Source organism: Chiloscyllium plagiosum, unplaced genomic scaffold (assembly GCF_037043375.1).
Source record: "Chiloscyllium plagiosum isolate Xiang-an unplaced genomic scaffold, Cpla_swu_hap1 HiC_scaffold_11, whole genome shotgun sequence".
Lineage (NCBI taxonomy): Eukaryota > Metazoa > Chordata > Chondrichthyes > Orectolobiformes > Hemiscylliidae > Chiloscyllium > Chiloscyllium plagiosum.
In genome coordinates, this window is record NW_028270149.1 from 80,512,105 (window position 1) to 80,538,599 (window position 26,495).

A 26,495-nucleotide genomic window follows, 5' to 3' on the forward strand; every position below is an offset into this window, starting at 1 on the left:
ATGGGCGGTGGCCTTGGTAAGTAAAATCAGGAGTAATTTTACTGTTCATTTTGTAAAGTAAAATCTGGTTTAACAGTATTCAATGATGAAGGAAATAAACAAAAGAGAGTAAGTTAAGAGGAGATAGTGGTAATGACATTAGAATAGTAATACAGAGAACTGGCTAATCCTCTGGGATTCACATCCTACCATCAGATAAGTTTAATTGATAGCTCTCACATACCGAGTTAGTCTCAGTGACTATTGTCGATTGTTACAAAAACACATTTGACTCACTAATGTTCTTCAGGAAAATAATTTGCTGTCTTTACTGAGTCTGTCCTATATATGAGCCCAGTTCTACAACCATGTAGTTGATTAGTTCATAACCAGCTCCAAACTTTTCTAGCCAAGCACTCACTTCAAGGGCAACAGGGATGAACAACAATTGCTGGTCATGAAAGTTATGCCCACATACCATGAAAGAATCTATAGCTTAGCAGTAAACTCTGGACACATCATGGAACTGTACTGCTACCATGGTACACTGAGCCTCCATCTGTGCAAGTCAAGATTATGTCAAAACTTATCTGTAATTTTTCAATTCTGATCCACATAGAACTCCATTAAACAATGGAGCTGAAACAGACTGATACAGGTCGTTATCATATCACTTCACAGCAGTGAGTCAGGAAACTCAGAAGATTGATGCAGATACAATGTCTAGGTCAAAATGCTGTGGAAAAGTAAATTACTAACACTTCCAAGATTCTCAAATTACTATTGGCATCACAGACAGGAAACAGTCAAAAAGTTAAAATTCAGACTATAATTACGATATAAATAGAGCAGAAAAAGTCTTTCTGCAGTAGTTGTAAGGAACTCAAATTGTCTAGGAGATGTTTATCAGCTTCAGGAGCAACTTCCATTATTTTAGTGAACAAAGTTAAAAGTCACACAACACCACATTACAGTCCAACAGGTTTATTTGGAAGCACTAGCTTTCGGAGAGCTGTTCATTTATCAGGTACCTATTGAAGAAGCAGTGCTTTGAAAGCTAGTGCTTCCAAATAAACGTGTAGGACTATAACCTGATGTTGTGTGATATTTAACTTTGTCCACCCCAGTCCAACACTGGCTCCTTCACATCATATTTTAGTGAATGCATGGAGGGTTTGGCTTTGCCTTGTTTTCTGATATGTACAGCTGTAATGTACTGTCCCCTTTAAAAATTGATCTGCAGTCAAAACTGTAAATGCACTTTGATACTGAATGCTCAGACAATGATGTACACAGCGGCCAATTGGAATACTGAATCCATGAAAAGTTTAAATATTCTGGGATCTTAGATAAACTCATAACCTGTGTAAGAGTTTTGCTGGAAAAGCACAACAGGTCAGGCAGCATCCAAGGAGCAGAAAAATTGATGTTCTGGGCCAGAGCCCTTCATCAGGAAGCCCTTCTCCTGATGAAGGGCTCTGTCCCAAAACGTCAATTTTCCTGCTCCCCGGATGCTGCCTGACCTGCTGTGCTTTTCCAGCAACACGCACTCAACTCTGATCTCCAGCATCTGCAGACCTCATAACCTGTGTAAGCAGAGCTGCAGATACTTCAAATGTGGAAGAGTTACTGTACTTTGCACTGCACTTCAGAATTCTGTCACTTATTTAACCATAGTACTGTAACACTGTCTTCTTTAAGCATACCCTCTGTAACAGAAGAATCTTTCAGCAGTGACCAAATGGTCAAAAGAGAATTTGCTTTATCTGGGTTCTCACAGACTTATCTTCAAACACATGCTCCAAAGCACATGCTGAGTATTTTTCAAAACATTATTCAGTGGCTTCAAGTAAAACCCTGTGAGGTACGGTTAATTTGGGGGTATTAGTTGTTGCGAATTGCAGAGCTTCTTGAGGGTTCACTTTACAAACTGATTCTGGCAAATGGGGAACAGTTACATTGTTTATTCTGTGAGTGGAAACATAACATTTGCTTTGTTTCCAGGTGGAGAAAGTCAAATCAGCCATCATCCATTCCAAACCCATTGGCTCACACCTTTACCTGGACTATTCATCCTCACACCCTCCTTCCTGTAAGGACTCCATCCCATTCTCTCAGTTACTCCATCTTTGGTCCATCGATTCTGATGCTGGCACCTTGATGCAGGGGCACCTCAGAAATGTTCACCCTTTTTCTCTAATGCAGCTGGAGTTAATAGGGCACTTAGCCATGTTTGACCCATTTCCCACACTTCACTCAATCTAGTCTGTTGTATTCGTTGTTCACAATGTGATCTCCTCTGTACTGGGGGAGACAAGTCGCAGAGTGCATCACCACCTCAAGCAACATCTATACTCTGTAAAGTAACCCTGAGCTTCTAGTTGCCTGCCAGTTCAACACATTACCATGTTCCCTGGCCAAGATCTCTGTCTCAGGCTTGCTGCTATGCTCAAGCAAGACTACGTACAAGCTGGAAGACCAGCATCTCATTTTCTGCTTGGGAAACTCACAGCCTTCCGGATCAATATCAAGTTCAATGATTTCAGGGCCTGAGCACCTTTTTCATGTCAAATCACCATCGTCCTACCAGGCCATAAGACTGCTCAGTTGTTAGAGAGAGATGCCGGTGGTGGTTAAAGCTGAAGGTCATCAAACCTAAGGCGAGGGGAGAGATTGAGAAAGAGAGTCCAATATAATAACCTCAATTGAATGCATGCTGCTGACATCACTTTGCATTGCAAACCAGCCATCCAGCCAACTGAGCTACTAATGTCCTTTATTTACTCTAGGCCCGGTGAAGAAATGACTGCTTTCAGCCAAGTCGACCCATTTTCACTTTCTCATGGGCCCCATCATTAGCATGTTTTCCCTTCCCTGTCATACTATCAACCCTTCCTTTATCTAACTTTCTTTCTGTCCCTCTGGACTCGGTCAGCTTACTTCCCTGTCATCAGCATTTATACAGTTTGTTTCTCGGTACGATCAGTTCTGAAGAAGAGTCACTGGATTTGAAACATTAATTCCACTTTCTCTCCACACATGCTGCCAGACCTGCTGAATTTATCCAACAATTTTTTAAATCAGCCATCACTTCTCTTTTCTCCAGACTGCCACCATTGATCCTATGAGGAAAGTGATGAGAATGTGGAGCGAGGTAACTGGTCCTTGAAGACTGTCAGTGATCGGTTCTGCAGTTGGTGTGGGCAATGTCCAGAGATTCCCATATCTGGCTTACAGAAAAGGAGGAGGTATTGTCATGAAATCCAAAATACAGGGAAGAGAAAAACACTGAGAGTACAATTAAATGGCAGAAACAGATTGCATTAAATGAACCAGAGAGCAATCTAACCTGCTCACCAATTGTTATGCTATCCACCATTACTCCACACTAGCACTGTGATTACGTCTCAATTATAAAGACATAGTGTCTGCAATTTAACACAAATGTATAATCACTAAAAGGCACTACGAAAATAACTAACCTTTGTGACAAGATGGAAGCTGATGCTGACTTCAAAATGACCAATTGGTGACTGGTAGATTACTTTACAGTTTCAGGTGGTGTCAGTTGTGATTTCTTTTGGAGACTGTGGAGAGCACAGAGGACAACAGAGCACAGCATCTCAGAAAGGGCTTCAATTTCAAATATATTGTTCAGCGATGACAGATCAGCAGATATCAACCATCAGTGATTCTTGCAATATGTTGGGTTACTAACTTGAACAATATCAATGCTTGGTACCACCTCGTTATGCATCTGTCAGCATTCAGTAGCACCCAGATGAACTACTTGTTGTGATTTATTGTTGCTTATATTGTAATGCTGCTAATGTTGCTTCACACTGGCAAAGGGCTCAAGTACCTTCTTCAGGCATGTATCAAGTGAGAAAAACAACGTTGTGTATTACAAGTAATATTCTGCTGCACTGATCCTTAAGTCTCTGTGTAATGATCCACCTCTACTCAGCATATTGTGTTAAAACTCTGATAGGATTCCTTACTCTTGACACAGCTAGACTCACTGCCTTCTTGAACTTTGCAGTATGTTTTCTGACCCACTTACCTCCCCCTATCCCGCACACTCATTTACCTGCCATTCTACCTACTCGCCTTATACACATCTTTTCTCTCTGTAGCTTTTCAATGAGGCTTTGGGACATTTAAACCCTTCACTGACTAGAATATGGCAGCTAGTGCTGTAAAAAAGGGGAATAACTTGGTTCCTCCCAATGGTTCTGTGTTCAGGATTCAGATGGATTGAAGATACACTGCATATTTCTCCAGTGTAGACCTTTGTACGACAGCATGTAGATACAGGATAAAAGTGTAATTGTGACAACAAATAGCTGCTATTAATTCTGTTGCTGTCTCAGAGACTCTGCCAGATTTGTTAAATATTTCTTACATTTTCTGTTTTTGGGTTCAGATTTCCAGCATCCATTGAATTTTCCTTTTCTTACTTTGCAGTATCTATCTCATTCTATTAAAATCAGCCCTTCCTCAGTTGAGAATTTTCATAGCTGTTTCATGTTTGACCTTATCATTGAACTTGAGTACTATGACCATTAGTAAATAACTGTTCACACCTCATTTGGCAGCTAACTAAATCTGACTCATTGTTTATTTCTAAATCTGAATTCTTTGGAGCAGAAATTTCTGTAGAAACTCAGCCAGTCTGATACTTCCCTCTTCTTATGGGAAATTCCCCAATAACTTTTGTTTTCACATCCCGCATGTCCATTTGTTTACATACATTGACATGGCACATGAACATGACTTGAGCTTTTGCGAACATATTCTTAGCCATGTTTATCACCAAGTCTGCCTCCTGAAGTTGATGGAGCAATTCCGATAGATTCTCCAAATGTACTTCCCAAGCGTGACTCAAAATCACCAGAACATTGATGGGTAATAATTGGATAATCCCAAAATTACTTTATTAGTGTTTCAATTAGTCTTTGAACCCAGCCAGAGACCTGGGTTCAATTCCCGCCTCAGGCGACTGACTGTGTGGAGTTTGCACGTTCTCCCCGTGTCTGCGTGGGTTTCCTCCGGGTGCTCCGGTTTCCTCCCACAGTCCAAAGATGTGCAGGATCAGGTGAATTGGCCACACTAAATTGCCCGTAGTGTTAGGTAAGGGTATGGGGTATGGGTGGGTTTCGCTTCGGCGGGTCGGTGTGGACTTGTTGGGCCGAAGGGCCTGTTTCCACACTGTCATGTAATCTAATCTAATGTAATCTAATCTAATCTAATTTGCTTGTCCCACCTTCTCAAATACAGAATTCCAAACATGGAATAGAATATGAATCAGATTTTGTAACTGCATTATCTTTGTGATAGTCTATACATAGTTTTGGGACCATTACTCTTGGTGAGCTCCATTCTTCGCAACTCACTTCAATTATGTTGTATTTGAGCATGCATTCTCCCACCCGTCCTCCTCCTCCAACCTAAATAATAAGACCTGTTGTGGTAAGTAGGTAAGTGCTGAATTTTGCTTGTTGTATTCTTTCGACCCAGTTTTTTTTTTAAAAAAGGATACTTTCAGAGGGATGGCAGTGAAGGCAGTGCAATGTTCCTCTTACAACATGTTTGAGGTGAGGGATGCCATGGACGTCCCTGCTGATTACACTTGCAGGAAGTGCACCCATCTCCAGCTCCTCCAAGACCGTGTTAGGGAACTAGAGCTGGAGTTGGATGAACTTAGGATCATTCAGGAGGCAGAGGGGGTCATAGATCGGAGCTTTAGGGAAGTAGTAACTCCAAAGATGGCAGATAGATGGGTGACAGTGAGGGGGACTGGGTGGAAGCAGCCAGTGCAGGGACCCCCTGCGGCCGTTCCCCTCAAGAACAAGTATACCGTTTTGGATACTTGTGGGGGGGACGACTTACCAGGGTTTAGTAACGGGGCTCAGGCCTCTGGCACGGAGCCTGTCCCCGTTACTCAGAAGGGAAGGGTGGAGAAGAGCAGAGCAATAGTAATTGGGGACTCGATAGTTCGGGGCACAGATATGCGGTTTTGTGGGAACGAGAGAGACTCACATTTGGTATGTTGCCTCCCAAGTGCAAGGGTACGTGATGTCTCTGATCGTGTTTTCCGGGTCCTTAAGGGGGAGGGGGAGCAGCCCGAAGTTGTGGTCCACATTGGCACCAATGACATAGGTAGGAGGAGCGCTGAGGATGTTAGGCAGGCTTTCAGGGAGCTAGGTTGGAAGCTCAAAGTTAGAACGAACAGAGTTGTTGTCTCTGGTTTGTTACCCGTGCCACATGATAGAGAGTCGAGGAATAGGGAGAGAGAACAGTTAAATGCGTGGCTACAGGGATGGTGCAGGAGGGAGGGATTCCAGTATTTGGATAACTGGGGTTCTTTCTGGGGAAGGTGGGACCTCTATAAACAGGATGGTCTGCACCTGAACCTGAGGGGCACCAGTATCCTTGGTGGGAAGTTTGCTAGTGCTTTTGGGGGGGGGGGGGGTTTAAACTAACTCTGCAGGGGCATGGGAACCCAGACTGTAGCTTTAGGGTGCAAGACCTGGAGTGTAGGGAGGTTAGGAACATGGCATCAATTTCAAAGGAGGATGTCTGTAAATAGGAAAGTGGCTTGAAGTGTGTATACTTCAATGCAAGAAGTATACGAAATAAGGTAGGTGAACTTGCAGCCTGGGTTGGTACCTGGGACTTCGATGTTGTGGCTATTACGTAGACATGGGTAGAACAGGGACAGGATTGGCTGTTGCAGGTCCCAGGGTTTAAATGTTTTAGTAGGGTCAGAGGTGGGGGTAAAAGAGGGGGAGGTGTGGCATTGCTTGTCAAAGATAGTATTACAGCTGTGGAAAGGACGATTGATGAAGACCCGCCATCTGAGGCAGTTTGGGCTGAGGTTAGGAATAGGAAAGATGAGCTCACCCTGTTAGGAGTTTTTTACAGGCCTCCTAATAGTTCTAGAAACGTAGAAGAAAGGATTGCGAGGATGATTCAAGAGAAGAGTGAAAGTAATAGGGTGGTTGTTATGGGGGACAATCCTGATATTGATTGGGAAAGCTATAGCTCAAGTTCGTTAGATGGGTCAGTGTTTGTCCAATGTGTGCAGGAGGGTTTCCTGACACAATATGTAGATAGGCCAACAAGAGGTGAGGCCATACTGGATTTGGTTCTGGGTGATGAACCAGGCCAGGTGTTAGAATTAGAGGTAGGTGAGCACTTTGGGAACAGTGACCACAATTCGGTGACTTTTACTCTAATGATGGAGAGGGATAAGTGTGCACTACAGGGCAAGAGTTATAGCTGGGGGCAGGGAAATTATGATGCGGTGAGGCATAACTTAGGATGTGTGGCTTGGAAAAGTAAGCTTCAAGGCAAGGGCGTAATTGATATGTGGACCTTGTTCAAGGAGCAACTATTGAGTGTCCTTGATAAGTATGTACCCGTCAGGCAGGGAGGAAAGGGTCGTGTGAGGGAGCTGTGGTTTAATAAGGAATTGGAATCCCTTGTTAAATGGAAGAGGGCGGCCTATGTAAAGATGAGGCGTGAAGGTTCAATTGGGGTGATTGAGAGTTATAAGGTAGCCAGGAAGGACCTGAAGAGAGAGCTAAGAGCAGCAAGGAGGGGACATGAAAGGTCCTTAGTTGGTAGGATTAGGGAAAGCCCTAAGGCTTTCTATAGGTATGTCAGGAATAAAAGAATGACTAGGGTAGGAATAGGTCCAGTCAAGGATAGTAGTGGGAAGTTGCGTGAAGAGGCTGAAGAGATTAGGGAGACACTGAATGAATACTTTTCGTCAGTATTCACTCAGGAACAGGACATTGTTGCCGATGTGAATACTGAGTCACAATTAAGTAGAATGGATGGCTTTGAGGTATGTAGAGAAGGGGTATTGGAAATTCTGGAAAGGGTGAAAATAGATAAGTCCCCTGGGCCTGATGGCATTTATCCTAGGATTCTCTGGGAAGCAAGGGAGGAGATTGCAGAGCCATTGGCCTTGATTTTTATGTCCTCGTTGTCTACAGGAGTAGTGCCAGAAGATTGGAGGCTAGCAAATGTGGTTCCCTTGTTCAAGAAGGGGAGTAGGGATAACCCTAGTAACTATAGGCTGGTGAGTCTCACTTCTGTTGTGGGCAAAATCTTAGAGAGAATTGTAAGGGATAGGATTTATGAACATCTGGATAGGAATAATGTGATCAAGGATAGTCAGCATGGTTTTGTGAAGGGCAGGTCGTGCCTCACAAACCTTATTGAATTCTTTGAGAAGGTGACTAAGGAGGTGGACGTGGGGAAAGCGGTAGATGTGGTGCATTTGGATTTTAGTAAGGCATTTGATAAGGTTCCCCATGGTAGACTACTGCAAAAAATACGGAGGTATGGCATTGAGGGTGAGTTGGAGGTTTGGATTAGGAGTTGGCTGGCCGGAAGAAGACAGAGGGTAGTAGTTGATGGCAAAGGTTCATCTCGGAGTGCCGTCACTAGCGGTGTTCCGCAAGGATCTGTTTTGGGACCATTGCTGTTTGTCATTTTTATAAATGACCTGGAGGAGGGGTTAGAAGGTTGGGTGAGCAAGTTTGCGGATGATATAAAAGTCGGAGGAGTTGTAGACAGTGAGGAAGGACGTGGCAGGTTACAGCGGGATATAGATATGCTGCAGAACTGGGCAGAAAGATGGCAAATGGAGTTCAATGTAGCTAAGTGTGAGGTGATTCACTTTGGTAAGAGTAACAAAAAGATGGGGTACTGGGCTAATGGTCGGATACTTGGTAGTGTGGATGAGCAGAGGGATCTTGGTGTCCATGTACACAGATCTTTGAAAGTTGCCACCCAGGTAAATAGTGCGGTGAAGAAGGCATATGGCGTACTGGCTTTTATTGGTAGAGGAATTGAGTTCCGGAGTACTGAGGTCATGTTGCAGTTGTATAAGACTCTGGTGCGGCCGCATCTGGAGTATTGTGTGCAGTTTTGGTCGCCATACTATAGGAAGGATGTGGAGGCACTGGAACGGGTGCAGAGGAGGTTTACCAGGATGTTGCCTGGTATGATAGAAAGATCGTATGAGGAAAGGCTGAGGCACTTGGGGTTGTTTTCATTGGAGAAAAGAAGGTTTAGGGGTGACTTGATAGAGGTGTACAAGATGATTAGGGGTTTAGATAGGGTCGACAGTGAGAATCTTTTTCCACGTATGGAGTCAGCTATTACAAGGGGGCATAGCTTTAAATTAAGGGGGGGTAGGTATAGGACAGATGTTAGGGGTAGGTTCTTTACTCAGCAAGTCGTGAGTTCATGGAATGCCCTGCCAGTAGCAGTGGTGGACTCTCCCTCATTATGGGCATTTGAGCGGGCATTGGATAGGCATATGGAGGATAGTGGGCTAGTGTAGGTTAGGTGGGCTTGGATCGGCGCAACATCGAGGGCCGAAGGGCCTGTACTGCGCTGTATTCTTCTATGTTCTATGATCTATTCAGTCTCTTTTTGCATCTGTGCCAACCTTTGAGGGTTAGGTCCGTAAGGGTGTTGCTTTATTGAAGAGCATTTCCTGTATATACATCATGCATAATCAGGTTAGTACTTCCTAGCTTATTCCCACATATCTTGCTATGTGATTATAATAACTCTTTCATTTCAGTTTTCCTCTGTAAGGTAACTCATTAATTTATTCCAATTTTTGAGAACTTCCTTGTTGCCCAAAATAATTTGAGGAATGTCCAATTCAGAGTCCTCTGAACTTGGTTCTTCACTCTGTGTTGTAACCAGTAACACATTCTCATTTTGCTTTTCTTGCCTATCAAAATATCTTTTGAGCATATTCTCATGATACACAGCATGAGATTTCTTCCGACCTAATGTTCTTATTAAATAATTCACTTGACTCTATTTCCTTTTGATTTGATAAGGCTGACTAAACGTTGCCTTTAAACGTTCACCTACTACTGGGTGTAACACCAACATATTATCTCTGCTGGCAAAATTGCGACTTTTTGATTTTTTGTCTGTTTCCTGTTTCATCACATGCTGTGCTACTTTAAAATGCTGTCTCACCAACTCATTCACTCAATTTAATCTTCCCATGAAAGTTGACACATAGTCTACATATGTGATCTCTGAACTCTGATTCACCAATTTCTCCTTAACTAATTTCAGTAATCCTGTCACTTCATGCCAAAAATCTAACTCAAATGACCAGAATTTGGTAGTTTCATTTGGTGCGTTCCTATTTGCAAAACGGTGGAAATAGAATTCCTTTATCCTAATCCTCTGGATAGTCTTCACTCTCAGCCCTCAACATGGTCTCTAAAGTTTGATGCCACAGTTCTAATGTTCTCTGTCATTCTGGATGGTTCGCAGTGGATTGAGTTGTTTTGTTCCAAAGTTATACATAACTTCCTTGAATAATTTTGATGTAAAATTTGACCCTTCATTCGATTGTATTTCTGTGGGTAGTCTGTGTCTAGTAAAAAAAAAAGAGTAACCCTTCCACAATTCTGTTAGCCGTGATACTGCATAAAGGAATGGCTTTTGGAAATCTCGTATACACATCCATTATGGTCAACAAATACTGATTTCCATATTTCATTTACGTAGGGACCCTAAGCAATCAATTAAAACTCTTGTAAAATGTTTCACAAATGGGGGAATGGGTAATAAGGATGTTAGTTTTATCACTGTCCAAAGTTTTGCGACATATATGACATGTCTAGCAAAAATCAACCACATTCAAATATAGTCCAGGCCAATAAGAATGTTTTTGTATTTTGGCTTGAGTTTTCCTTACCCCCAAATGCCTCCCTCCTGGCAATTTATGTGCTACCTGCAACATCTCCTTTCTATAACCCTCCTGTAAAAGAACTTGATGAGCTTCTGCCATTTTTATCAGCCTGGATTTGTTATCATCTCTATTTCCTCATCAAAACTTCATTTTTATGATAGTAATATTCTGGGCTAAACTCCTTCTTCTTCTGTATATACTTTTTGATACAACTGTTTTAGTTTTTAATCTTGCTGTCATAATTCAGCTAATTTGTCTGAATTTAAAATATCCATTTTGACCTCCACATATTTTTGTTTTTTTCTCAACCATTTGATCAAATATAATTTCTGATGTTTGAACTTCCACTTCCTTATCTTTACTCTTTGATTCCTCCTCCTGTTTCCACTTGCAGCTTTGTGACCTTGACATCAAAGTTAGGAGAAATCCCAGGTTATACTTCATGTAACACCTTATTTGCCTGATTTTCCACTGGCTTTTCAACCACAGTAGGCATCACATCCACCTGTGATCCAGCTAGATGATTACCAGGGATAAGCTGTATCTCTGGAACTGAGAATTTCTTTATTGCTCCCATCATCACTTCACCACTTCTCACCACATTCTCCACCCTCACTTTATATAATCATAGAATCCCTACAGTGTGGAAACAGGCCATTTGGCCCAACAAATTCACATCAACCCTCGAAAGAGTAACCCACCCAAACTGATTCCTTACCCTATTATTCTACATGTCCCCTAACTAATGCACCTAATGTACACATCTCTGAACACTGTGGGCAATTTAGCATGGCCATTTCACCTAACTTGCACATCTTTGGACATTGGGAGGAAACCTGAGCACGTGGAGAATGGAACACTCTCTTCTCACCATGAATTCCATATATTACTAGCATTTCTGGCAGTATTCCTTCTGAAGTACATTTCTCCTCAGCTCTCACCATCAAAGATTGACTTGATCCCATAGCTCTTAAAATCTGAATTTCTTTCCCTGTTCCTGCTGGCATACATAAGTTAAACCTTACCATGCAAATACATTTTTTAAAGAGATCTGGCACTTTCTTCTCAACCAACTCCTGATCAGCTTGTAAATTATTTGCATCTTATTAGTTTCCACTGTACTTTCCTTTACCACTTCAACAAAACTCAATTGTTTATCCTGTTTTCCCACGTCTGTCTTCTCAGTGCGTTTTCTAAACAAGCAACACTACGACTTCATGTGGCCGACTTCATTCCAGTGAAAACTCCTGAACTTTTTTACTTCTCTTTCCCCCTCATGGATTTCCTTTTTACCTTCTGGTAAACTATCTTTACTTTCTTCAATGTTATCTGTTTTTCCTTTACCACCTGATGATTTCTTTATTCCCTAATTTATATCCCTCACAGATTGAAATTGATATTGGAAGCCAAACTTTGATTTACGAATTTCCTGATAATCTTCTGCCATTTTTGTTGCTAATCTGCCAGTCTTAACTCTCTGCTTTTCAACATGAGTTCTCACTACTTCATGAAGTGAATTTTTGAACTCCTCCAAAATAATTGTCTCTTGAAGCACGTCATATGTTTGATTTTTTTCAATGCCCTTATCTACTTAACAAAATTGCTTTTTTTGGTCCTTTCAAACTCTGAACGTTTGGCCAAGTTTCTTCCCTCGATTCCTAAAACGTTGTCTTTATGCTTCTGGTACTAGCTCGAATGCATTTAAGATGGCTTTTTTCACCTCATTGTACTCCCCAGGTGCCTTCTCTGATAGTGATTCAAATACCTCATTGGCTGTACCTACCGACTGTGTTTAGATCAATAATACCCACATGGTCACCGGCCATTTCAAATGTTGAAACACTTTCTCAAATGAAATGTAAAAGGCTTCTACATCCTTATCGTCAAATTTAGACATCACTTGGACATACTTAAACAGATCCCCACTGGGCCTTTGGCTACAATGGGATTGCTCTCCATCACTGTCCTCTTCACAACTCCTACCTTTCAATTCTACCTCCACCATTTTAAGTCGACTTTGAGTTTTCAGTTCCAACCTCTGAAGTTCAAAAGCTCTCTCTTTCTCTCTTTCTCTCTTTCTTCTCTCTGTTTGTCCCTTTCATTGCTCGGGCTTTCCTTGCTTTTTCTTTTTGTTCTGCTTTTAATCATAATTCAAAAGTGTTTTATTTCCTTTTCTCTTTCTTTTTGTTTTGCCTGTAACTCAAGCTGCTTCATTTTCAATTGAATTTCGCCATTTCAGTGGTATTCCTGGCAACTGTAAGTGCTGTGCGATTGCCACACTTTTTTCCCTTTCCTCACAGACTCAGGCAACCCAAGTTCTAGGTTGTTTGCCCATTGCCTTGATCACTTTCTGTAAAACTCCTGAAGTGACTTCTTCCACCCCCAGGATAATCTTAGTAACTGAAAGAGTCATTACTATACAAAGCATCCCATATTTAAATCAATCAAATGCAACACCTGAAATTAAAACGCCAACACTCACCATTGCTTTTGAATCCAATTATCCTGAATCCAATTATGCTGAATCCAATTAGAGATTTTGATCCTGACAGGAACCTTCAATTTATTATGAGCCAGACCAAACCCTCTCAAAATATTAAGAAAATAGCCTTGACCTTGACTTTTTCTTATTTTAAAGGCAAGTGTTGTGTTCTAGATGCAATTTAAAGGATCAAACTACTAGTCTTGAAGCAAAGCACACTTTATTCATACATTATCATTAAAATAGACAATAGGTGCAGGAGTAGGCTATTCTGCCCTTTGAGCCAGCACCACCATTCATTATGGTCATGCCTGATCATCCTCAATCGGTATCCTATTCCTGCCTTATCCCCATAACCCTTGATTCCACTATCCTTAAGAGCTCTATCCAACTCTTTCTTGAAGGTATCCAGAGACTTGGTCTCCACAGCCTTCTGGGGCAGAGCATTCCACACACTCACCACTCTCTGGGTGAAGAAGTTTCTGCTCAACTCTGTTCTAAATGGCCTACCTACCTCTTATTTTTAAACTGTGTCCTCTGGTTCGGGACTCACCCATCAGTGGAAACACGCTTCCTGCCTCCAGACTGTCCAATCCTTTAATAATCTTAAACATCTCAATCAGATCTCCTCTCAGCCTTCTAAACTCAAGGGTATAAAGCCCAGTCACTCCAATCTTTCAACATAAGATAGTCCCACCATTCTGGGAATTGACTTCGTGAACCTACGCTGCACTCCCTCAATAGCCAGAATGTCTTTCCTCAAATTTAGATTAGATTAGATTACATTACAGTGTGGAAACAGGCCCTTCAGCCCAACAAGTCCACTCCGCCCTGCCGAAGCGCAACCCACCCATACCCCTACATGTACCCTTACCTAACACTACGGGCAATTTAGCATGGCCAATTCACCTGACCTGCACATCTTTGGACTGTGGGAGGAAACCGGAGCACCCGGAGGAAACCCACGCAGACACGGGGAGAACGTGCAAACTCCACACAGTCAGTCGCCTGAGGCGGTAATTGAACCCAGGTCTCTGGCGCTGTGAGGCAGCAGTGCTAACCACTGTGCCACCGTGCCGCCCTTTTCGGGACCCTCTCCTGTGCAGTGCAGTGCCCAGGACTGGATACAATAATCCAGCTGAAACTGAGGCAGTCTTTAAAAAAAAATTCACCATAACCAATTTGGAGACCAAAACTGCACACAATAATCCAGGTGTGGTCTCACCAGGGCCCTGTACAGCTGCAGAAGAACCTCTTTGCTTCTATACTCAATTCCTCTTGTTATGAAGGCCAGCATGCTATTAGCTTTCTTCACTGCCTGCTGTACCTGCATGCTTGCTTTCATTGACTGATGTACAAGAACACCTAGATCTCGTTGTACTGCCCCTTTACCTAACTTGACTCCATTTAGGTAGTAATCTGCCTTCCTGTTCTTGCCACCAAAGTGGATAACCACACATTTATCCACATTAAACTGCATCTGCCATGCATCTGTCCACTCACCTAGCCTGTCCAGGTCACCCTGTAATCTAACATCCTCCTCACATTTCACCCTGCCACCCAGCTTTGTATCATCAGCAAATTTGCTAATATTACTTTTAGTACCATCATCTATATCATTAATGTATATTGTAAAAAGCTGCGGTCCCAGCACTGATCCCTGCGGTACCCAACTGGTCACTGCCTGCCATTCCAAAAGGGAGCCATTTATCACTACTCTTTGTTTCCTGTCAGCCAACCAATTTTCAATCCAAGTCAGTATTTTGCCCCCAGTACCATGCGCCCTAATTTTGCTCACTAACCTCCTATGTGGGACTTTATCAAAGGTCTTCTGAAAGTCCAGGTACACTACATCTACTGGATCTCCCTTGTCCATCTTCAGAGTTACATCCACAAAAATTCCAGAAGATTAGTCAAGCATGATTTCCCTTTCATAAATCCATGCTGACTCTGACCTATCCTGTTACTGCTATCCAGATGTGTCGTAAATACAACAAAGGAAATAAGTAATTTGAATAAATTAACACGATTGGAAAATTTCACAGAATAATAGATTAATTCACTACTAAACAGTAACTGTGCCAATATAGTAACGTCCCATAAACATATCGTTGGCAAAGGCGAATTCAATCAAATAGATTGTCTCATGCAATTCTAGCAGCAGGAAGAGAACTCCCAGCTTTTAGCTGAGAGAGGAGAAACAGCTTCAGGACCCCAACAAGTGCTATTGGAGTTCCATTAAATATTGTGACATCTTAGAAGACAATTTCGCTAAGTTAGTTAAGTGAAAGTCCGACTAAGAGGATATGATTTAGGACTCAAAATGTTTTGAGTTGTGGGCTGGGGTGGTTTGGTGGTGGGTATTGTGCAGGTCTCAGGTTAACTGAAGTTTTTTGATCAGGGTTGCAATGAGGATTTGTTAGTAAAGCAACAATAGCCATTGAATCTTCAGGCATAAATAGTTTGAGGAGAAAGTGAGGACTGCAGATGCTGGAGATCAGAGCTGAAAATGTGTTGCTAAAAAGCACAGCAGGTCAGGCAGCATCCAAGGGGCAGGAGAATCGACGTTTCGGGCATGAGCCCTTCTTCAGGAATGGTTCATAAATAGTTTGAAATAACATTGATAAATGACAGTATGATCTGATATTCAAATTACATCAATACAAGCAATTTGTGCAATTTAGTTCTTAAGCTCAGTGTGATAGCCCTGGCTCTCTAGGCTTCCAGTATAGTGATAGGAGTTACCAGTTTCACAGGAGCATTATAAAGTTTGAAGGGAAACTGTTCCACTTTTATACTATTCAGTACATTGCCCAGCATATAGTCATGGTACCTCACAACCTTCCTTACAGACGGAACATTTTACACAGCAGGAAAATAAAAGATTGCTCACTTCTCCAACCTATTAGTCTTTACATGTTTCCATAATGCTAGCTTCCATGATGGCCTTGCATGTCAGGTTGTAGCAGTCTTGGAACCAGCCTGTGTCCTTGCTGCAGATATTCCTCGGGCTTGTGTCCTATCACTAGCCATCTTCACTGATGTTTCATTTATAAACTTGCCCAAATTTTTAAAAAATGTAAATAATATTTTGTATCAATACAGTTATGGCCATCTCCATAGCACAAATCTGGCATTGAATTGACAATATTATTTAATGGTGACCCAGGATGGATTGATAAAGGAAAAATTTCACAATAGTGAATGCTTTGAGAGTGGTCTCCTGGTTAAAATAGAGGGACATTTATCCTCTCCTTACAGCACAGTTAGTTTTACCATATCACATGTACCCATAATTCAGGCTTTGGTTTGGCTTTCATTGTGTATCCTGAGATTGCTGCACAGTTGCTGTGGGCACCTTTATGGTCTATTTTATTTTCCTCATGCTGTTCACATTGGCAATCTGTTTGCCCCTTTAGGTAAGAATGACATTTTTACATCATTCTCTTTTATGGGTTGGAATTACAATAGAAGATAATAAACTACGCTTGGTGAATAATTGGATAAATGTCCAATCTACCTGTGTATCAATTCTCTGCTCATCGTTTTAGTGGAGAATGGGACTGCTTTAAATGAGCCAAAAGTTACATTTAAGTTCAGAGGAAATCACCCCAACATTTGGAAAAGCTTACAGAAAATTTTCTGTTTATTCTATTCCTGAAAATGTATTACAAAAATTAGTTGAACAGTTTCAATTTTCAATATATTTACCAAAGCAATAAAGTTTATACAAATTGGAGGAGGACATCACTCACCCACCTCAGTTAGCTGTTCCACTGTTGCTTTATAAACAGCTTTTAACTATCCAAATTGAACTTTCTTTGTGTTCTCATTGTTCCTTTTCACTTTTTTACCTAATTTCCTTTTGAAAAATGTAATAGCTTGGTTTGTTTTTGTTACTGAAATGCACTGTAAGGAATGACCTGCCGGAGGAAATGGCGGTTACTAGTCTGATTGCAACATTTAAAAGGCATCTGGATGAGTATATGAATAGGAAGGGTTGGAGGGATATGGGCCGGGAGCTGGCAGGTGGGACAAGATTGGGTTGGGATATCTGGTCAGCATGGGCAAGTTGGACCGAAGGGTCTGTTTCCATGCTGTACATCTCTGACTCTGTCTCTCTGTTCACAAGTTGCTGAAATTTCCTGGCCAGTACACAACCTCACATGCTGTCCATCTTGTTTACTCAATCTCCACATGTTTCCGGTATAACAGTTTCATGATAACCTGGTGCAATATGCTATTTTAGTGTTTTTGAAGATTTCAGTTTATTTAGGAAGACACTGCACTTAAGCTGAGAGAAGACTTTGTTTCTTTTAGCTTTTAGCCTTACAGCTCCAGGGACCCAGGATTGATTCCAGCCTTGGGCGACAGCCTGTGTGGAGTTTGCAGGTTCTGTCTGTGTCTGTGTGGGTTTCCTCTGGGTGCTCCAGTTTCCTCCCCAGTCCATAGATGTGCCGATGCTAAATTAGCCATGCTAAATTGTCCATAATGTACAGGGATGTGCAGGCTAGGTGTGTTAGCCATGTTAAATTGTCCAGAATGTACAGGGATGTGCAGGCTAGGTGGATTGGCCATGCTAAATTGTCCATAATATACAGGGATGTGCCGGTTCGGTGGGTTAGCCATGCTAAATTGTCCATAATGTACAGGGATGTGCAGGCTAGGTGGGTTAGCCATCCTAAGTTGTCCATAATGTACAGGGATGTGCAAGCTAGGTGGGATAGCCATGCTAAATTTTCCATAATGTACAGGGATGTACAGGCTAGGTGGGTTAGCCATGGGAAATGGAGGGTTCCAGGGATAGGGGGAGGGATGCTTTTCTGAGGATCGGTGTGGGCAGAAGGGCCTGTTACCACACTGTAGGGATTCTATGTTTTTATTGCAGGAAGATGCATTTGACTCTTTAGATCAGAAAGTAAGTAGTTGGTTTTTTGTTCTTAAAAGAGAGAACTTTGCAGAACTGATATTTTCCACCTATTTGTTGTTTCATTTGCAGACCTAAACTTGCACAAACTGGTGCTGTCAGTTTATCAAATGCTTTGAAGTCCAGGTCTGCCTGATCTTTAATGACGTTTCCAAGTGTCCACCACTGAGAACGAGGATAATTTCTTAACAGTGAGTGCTCATTACCATTGTGCTGCCATCATGATTAATCGCTTAATTGGGCCCTTGCTGTTTGTATCTGATGATGTCATGCTTATATTAGCTCTTGTAACATAAGAACCAGGCATGGGTAAATTAAATTGGAGAATGTATTCGGCATTTATTACAGTTCCTGGTATACAGTCACAGAGACTTCAGTGTCTCAGCTAAGTTACTTGGTTACAAGCAGTTAAGACACTTGCATCTGCACATCATGCTTCAAATAATCCCAGTTAAAGTGGAGTTTGAGACCTTTATACCCTTGCTCATGATGTTATCATTGTGACGCAGTTTTTTCGATTGCAGGAATCCAGTGTGGAAATTGAATGATTAACTAAGCAGAGATTCTCAGGTATCTTAAAACATGGTTATACCCCTTGTGAAACACTGTGAGAGGCTGTTTTCTGACTGGGCAAGAGTCATTAATTAATGAGAAGTTCAAGGACTTTTGGAAAACGACAGTGTCCTCAATGTTTGCATCCAATTATTGTGCAAGTGCAAGAATAATTCATTGATGTCTGAAAATGGACCAGAAGGAACTGCCTTTATCTGGATTCTCACAGAATGATATTCAGACAAACCATCCAGACGATATGGTATGTATTTCAACAAAACTATAAAACCTGTTTTAGACAATGAGAGATACTGCTGATTTGTAGATTTTGGTTGTCGTGAACTGTACAGTCTCTGTGAACGTCTGGCTGTTTATAATCTGCAAGACATTGCTGCAAATTGGAGAACAACACAGTTTTCCTATAGTTGTGAGGAGTGGTGACAGTACATCTCGCTTGAGATCTCGTTTGGAGAAAGACTAATTTCTGAGCTTGCCATTTCCATTCTTTCTCCCAAGATACTACCAATGAACATTGTGCTGTGGGTGATGAGAATGTGGAGCGGGGTAACTGGTCTTCGAAGACTGACTACTTGATCTCAATGATTGGTTACGCTGTTGGTCTGGGCAAAATCTGGAGGTTCCCTTACCTGGCTTATAGAAATGGAGGAGGTACTGTAGACAAATTTAAAATATTGGAGAGTGAGCAGGCAGAGCTAAATGGGTCAATTCATCGATTTGTACAGAATGTTGATATTCAGGAAATAGCAAATGTTTATTGCACTAAAAATAATACAGTAAATAATGCAGGGTTAAACAATTAATGTGAAGTGAATTCAATCCCACAGTCAACAAATTTGCCAAATTTTTCTTCTGATGTGAGAGATGTGTCAAGGTGATACTTCAGAATTAGCCACGCGATGCATCAATTCGATGCTATTTATAAACCAAAATAAATAGTTCATTTATTAATTTATATTTTCAAGTGATATTATGTGGAATGTATGAACCATCCAGATCAGATATATTAACTGTGTATTGTGTGAAATCCTCAGAATAGCAGGCTCCTCAGCCAGGCCCTGGGTTCAGGCTTGTACATTATCATCAAACCTGCTCGAATCAGGGCTCTTCACAACCCACACCATTGGATTGATGGAGACCAAGGGCCGATATGTAAAATAATGTCATGACATGATTATATAAAGAGACAGAGCAAGATATTTGATTAACGTTAGAAATTCACAAAGTGGCCATTTGAGTACAACTTCGTGTATGTTGTAGAAAATTAAAATTGCAGCTGAAAGTCAACCATCTCAGTAGATTGCTAGATATGCAGATTTCTCCAGCTTTCTCATTTCCCCTCCCCCCACCTTTTCTCAGTCCCAACCCTCAGACTCAGCACTGCCTTCTTGACCTGCAATCTTCTTCCTGACCTCTCCGTCCCCACCCCCTCTCCGGCCTATCACCCTCACCTTAACCTCCTTCCACCTATTGTATTCCCAACGCCCCTCCCCCAAGTCCCTCCTCCCTACCTTTTATCTTAGCCTACTTGGCAAACCCTCATCATTCCTGAAGAAGGGCTTATGCCCGAAACGTCGATTCTCCTGTTCCTTTGATACTGTCTGACCTGCTGCGCTTTTCCAGCAACATATTTTTAAGCTCTGATCTCCATCATCAGCAGTCCTCACTTTCTCCTAGATACGCAGACAGACAGACAAAACATGCATTCATAGAGATTTCAGGATTAATTTTAACCCAGCCTACACAGTGGAAATGTGGAGTTTCAGCTTGAATTTATGATTTTATCCACACTTTCTACTATTTTCCAGGTGTATTTCTTATTCCCTACGCTCTCATTCTGGCACTTGTTGGGATTCCAATGTTTTTCTTGGAATGTTCTCTAGGGCAGTTTGCCAGCCTCAGACCTATTGGAGTGTGGAAAGTTGTACCAATATTCCAAGGTTAATGTTTATTTTTCAAAATAGTCATAAAAATCTTAAATAAGTCATGCAATAAGTCAATGTCAACTTCTTACACAAATATTGTAAAATCTTCCTTTCTGGTCGATGTTTAAATTGGACTTGCTGATGTAATGTCTGCACTCTGATCTGCCGTGCACATTACAAAGTGCTGAAGATGGTATTTATTACCAAGACTGGGAATGTGTGATTATCACCAGCCACAATGATGATGATGTCCCAAAGAGTTAGTGAGAAGGAATCTAAAGATGAAGACAGGGATCATCATTCTTGTAACCAAGACATAGAATTCTAAATTAATCAACATTTCCTGCTTAATACAAAGAGCCTTTAAAGTCTCTACTGTTGGACATTGAATGTTGAAGCAGCCAATACCGACCAAACACAACAGACATGTCGTGAAAGGTGTGGTCAACCAGGGCAGTCTCCCTGCTCTGTACTGTGCCCACTGAAAGAAAATCCAATTTGATTGAATGACCAGTCAAACCCATGTTAAATACTTTATTTCAAATCAATAGCTCACAATCTAATCTTCTGTTCTTTCATCTGTTTTCAGGTGTGGGGATTGCTATGGTCCTTCTGATTCCAATTGCCAATATCATTGGCTCCACTCTGTACTGCCTGTTTGCTTCCTTTCAATCACCCCTGCCATGGGCAGATTGCATCAGTTGGTGGGGATTAGAGGAAACATGCAGCAGGACCCCCAAAGGTACGGTGTTCACTTCTGTTGGGGGCTTGTGCACACTGACTGTTCATTGTTCATTCTGTCAGTCTGAGTGAGGGAGAGAGATGGACAATAGTTTCAGTGACCATCCTCATTGTGACCATACAGCAGAAAGACTCGGATAGAAAACAGCAGCAGGAATCATGGCTCTGAGTCACTGGAATAGCAGGACAGTCAGTCAGAAATAAATAGTGAAACATCAGAATTTGTCAGTCTTTGATAAAGTTGTTCATATGTCTTTTATTCTTTCACCTTGTCAATAAGTCTGTCTTGTGTTCTTTCTGACTAAGTTCATTGTCTGTATCTCTCTAACATCCCAGCACTGTGACTCACATTGATTCTCTTCCCTATCTCTGTGTTTTGTGCAGGTATCATTTTCTCAACTTTTTCTCCTCTTCTGGGTTTTTTCCAAACATCTACTATCTCATATATATTTCTTATACCATCTGACTCTATGACATACTCAGTTTTTATTGTTATTTAAAAGCCTTGTTTCTTTCACTTTCATCTCACCTCCCACACTGACACTGTATCACTCCTAATATCTAACATTGTTATCAAAGATTACTTCTGTTTGAATTGTCAAGAGTAAGTCTGAAATCTTGAGATGAGTCCATTTAAAATTTTTGAAGTAGAGGACATTGAACATTTCTGAAACAGAATTGAAACAAAATTTCCTTTTGCACAGACTGTGACTGTGGGTGCTCCCTGACTATATATGGAGTTGGGAGATAGTGAGGACTGCAGGTACTGAAGAAGTCAGAGTCGATAAAATGTGGCCCTGGAAAAAGCGCAGCAGGTCAGGCAGCATCTGAGGAGCAAGAGAGTCAATGTTTTGGGCTGAACCTTTCATCTGGACTAGGGAGAGGGAAGGGTGCTGAGAAATAAATGGTGGAGGTGGGTCTGGGGGAAAGGTAGTTGGGATGGCGATAGCTAGGCGAAGGCAGGAGGTGATTGTGATAAGTCAGTGGGAAATGTGGAGCGGATTGGTGGGAAGGAAAATGGACAGGTAGGTCAGGTCAAGAGGGTGGAGCCGAGTCAGAGAGTTTGAATCTAGAATGGGATGGAGGGAAGGGAGATTTGGAAACTGGTGAATTCAATGTTGAAGCTGTGTGGTTGTAGGCTCACGAGGTGGAAGATGAGGTGTTCCTCCTCCAGTTTGGGGGTGGCCTTGTTTAGTGGTGGAGGAGACCCAGAACGGACAAGTCATTGGGGAGTGGGAGGGGGATTTGAAATGGATGGCTGTAGGAAGGTGGGGTTGAATGGTGTGTACAGACCAGAGATATTCCCTGAATGATTTCATGGGTTTGCACTCGGTCTCTTCGATGTAGAGGAGACCACATTGAGAACAATGGATGCAGTAAATTGGGTTCCAGAATATGCAAATAAATCTCTGCCTTTGGGACTTGGACGGAGGTGAAGGGGGAGATGTGGGTGCAGTATTTGCACCCCTTATGGCGGCTGGTGAAGGTGCCAGGTGTGGAGAGGGTGTTGTGGGGAGTGTGGACCTTACAAGGGAGTCATGGAGGGAACGGTCCCTGCAAAACACAGTTAGATATTTTTGGTGATGATGTCTGACTGTAGGTGGTGAAAATGACGGAGGATGATATGCTGAATTTGGAAATTTGTAGGTGGAATGTGAGAACCAGGGGATTCTATCCTTGTTGCAGTTGGGGGGAGTGGGTTTAGAGGGCGGAAGTGCAGGAAATAGAGGAGATGCAATTGAGGGCTTTGTTGATAACAGGGGAGGCGAAAACCCCATATATGAATTTGGGAAATGTTTGAAGTCTGTTTCCTTTTCTACATTTACATCAGAGATTGCTATTAATTCTTGTCATTTTAATCATCCATCACTCAATGTCACACATCACCCACAGTCACAGTCTGTACAATACAGTCAGGGATCACCTTGACTGTATTGGTTATGGTGAATTTTTTTTTAAAGACTGCCTCAGTTTCAGCTGGATCATTGTGTCCAGTCCTGGGCACTGCACTGCACAGGAGAGGGTCCCGAAAAGGCTGATGGGAATGTTTCCAGGGATTGAGGTTCAGACGCCTAGATAGATTGACAGTTCTCTTTCAAGATGAAAAAGTTGAGAAGAGATTTGGCAAAGCTGTTCAAAATTATGAGGAGTTTGGACAAAATAGCTAGACAGAAACTGTTTCAATTGGCTGAAGGCTCAAGAGTCTGAGAATTGAATTTATTGTCATGTGTACCGAGGCACAGTGAAACGCTTTGTCTTGCGAGCAATACAGGCAGATCATAGAGTTACGTAGCATAGATAGTAAATAATAGGTAAACTGCAGCAAAAACAAAAATTCCAGATGAATGTTAAGAATTTGTATGTCCATTCAGTATTCTAACAACAGTCGGGTGGAAACTCTTTAGAAACCAGCTGATGCGTGTGTTCAGGTTTCTGTACCTTCTCCCCACTGGTAGAGGTTGTAGAAAAGCATTGCCAGGGTTGGATGGTTCTTTAAGAACGCTGGCAGCCTTTCCTTGACAGTGGGCCTGGTAGATGGATTCTATAGATGGGAGGTTGGCCTTTGTGATTGTCCGGGCTGAGTTCACCACTCTCTGTAACTGTCTCCGATCTTGAATGGTACAGTTGCCATACCAGGTAGTGATACATCCAGACAGAACGCTCTCGATGGAGCACCTATAAATGTTGGCAGAGGTAATTGCCGTCATGCCGAATTTCCTCAACTGACTGAGGAAGAAGGGACATTGTTGGGCCTTTGTAAGCAGTGCGTCCACATGAAGAGGTCAAGATTTAAACAGATTTGCAGCATACCCAAAGGTGACATGACCAATTCAACTATGTTAAATAGTTTCTCAGCAAAAGATAGATGATTACATACATGGTTCAATGCCCGAGCAACTAATGAAACATATCACGTACTTACCTCACATAATCTGATCAATATCTCCCCTAGACCCCTTACAGTATCCAGATCCTGACCAGAGAACCTGTACCCCTCCCACAGCCCCCACAACAACTTCCTCTGGAGACCTGACATCACCCCTTGATCTCTGATGATGTCAGCTAACCCGAGAATGCAACTTTAAAAAAAAGGTTTTGTGATTTACACATGAAAGAAGTGAAACTATCACTGTATTCTAATAGATGAAAGGCTTAACAGACAATCAATTTTTCAATGTATAATTTCAGTTACATCACACTGCAAATTTTTGCTATAAATTCTGTGTTACGATCGAGCCCTCCACTATCACCTGATGAAGGAGCGTCGCTCCGAAAGCTAGTGTGCTTCCAATTAAACCTGTTGGACTATAACCTGGTGTTGTGTGATTTTTAACTTATTAAATGACAGCAGCTGTTAAAGTGGCTGTCAGGAACATTAAAATGTCAGAAGACAGCAGCTGCCTGCTGTGAAAGCCCTCTCTATCAAACTCAAACAGCTTCCATTTCATTAAACAGGACGTTCAAAAATTAACCATCAAAAGAGGAATTACTGCTGGGCTCTGTGCTGTGAAAGAACTGTCAGAGTGGAAATGTGCCTCCATACTTCTGAGAGAGCCCTCAGTTGAATCTCCCGCTCAGAAATGTAGAGCTCTGTTCATTCATTCTGAAAAAAAACTGAATGGTGTAGCCAGGTGTGTGAGACTCCACTTCCCTGGAAAATCCAGCCCATTATAAACCTTAAAGTTTTCTACATTAACTGCTACCGAACACTCTTGAAGAAACTTTTTATACTATAACATTTTAATTTGGTTTTTATGAGATCTCATATGACAGACCTTTATCCAACACGAGAATAAACAGATTGAGCAGCAGAGCTGGACTGTACCTCTGTGTTCAGATCTATGCATGACCTTACCCATGTAATCAAAAGGATTAACTTATTCAGGCAGAGTGAAACAGTTACTGAAATAGAATGCAAAATGTAAATGTAAGACTGAAACACATTCCACATTTTCCAGACCCACTCTGCAATCTCAGTCTGAATGATGGATATTTTGAAATCGTTAATACAACATGGCTGCAGACAAACAATGAAAGTTGTCCAAATGGATCAGAAATCTCCATTCCTCACCAGGGCCCGAGTGAGCAATACTGGGAGTAAGTACATTGCTGCAGATAGCCACACCGATAACCTGCACAACAGTAATTCCTCTTCAGATGGTTATTTAGTGAATGTCCTGTTTAATGGGATGGAAGCTGTTTGAGTTTGATAGAGGGGCTACTTACGTCACAAACCTGTTACAAAATAGCATCATTGGCAGGGACCCTTTACTAGTTAACAGCCCTCTAGTTTCAAAACCCTGCTTTGACAACATTTATATCACAAAAAAAAAATAAAAATTATTCATCAAGGAAAATATTCACCACCAGAATTCCTAAGCATTAAATGTTTGAAATTATCAATGATCAATGTCCCTTTCTCTGCTTTTAATTGTGACATTGTCTTGTATTTAACATATAGGCCTGGGAATTGCCTTTAGATTAACTGTCTGGAAGTAGATACCATGTTAAACAGTATGAAGAAGCTAAGTTCACTGGGAGACATAGTGATTAAATCAGATAGTTTTAACAGTGCAAAGTGAGGCAGTCGGTGAAACTCTGCCACAAACTCCATCAAATCAAATCCCCTCTGGTCAACAACATCAGCACTTACTGTTAAAACAAAGATCTTTATTGAAAGGCAATAGGAAGAGTGAGATAGATCAGAAAGAAAGTCAAATCTCTTCTAACCTCTTTGGAACAATTTTTAAAAACCACAGGCAAACATTATGATGTTCAAATCTACATATATTTATTTCATTAAGTACTTAGGTGCTTTGCATCTAATCATTAATATGGGAAATGAATTTTATCCTGACACAGATGCTCTCTGTTTTCATTTCCTTCAGTAAAGTGGTTTCACGCCGTTCCATTTCAACGGATGAGACTGGGGAGATAGTCTGGTATTTAGCCCTCTGTCTGCTTCTGGTCTGACTGATAGTTTGGGCAGCATTATCGAAGGGAATTAAATCATCAGGAAAGGCAAATGATTGTGATGAATACAGTTTTAATTAGTGACTAAGTATGAATTTCTGAAACAAAGAAATTAGAATTTATAAATCATTTGTGAAGGGCTGGTTT

General features: G+C 41.6%; 2 pseudogenes across 1 annotated transcript in view; one reads left to right on the top strand and one right to left on the bottom strand.

The window, feature by feature from the left end:
• Window positions 1-26,429, top strand: LOC148148846 (sodium- and chloride-dependent neutral and basic amino acid transporter B(0+)-like; annotated as a pseudogene).
• The window catches only part of LOC148148841 (sodium- and chloride-dependent neutral and basic amino acid transporter B(0+)-like), a 430,083-nt pseudogene that overhangs the window by 369,632 nt on the left and 33,956 nt on the right, over window positions 1-26,495 (bottom strand). The window lies entirely within an intron of this gene.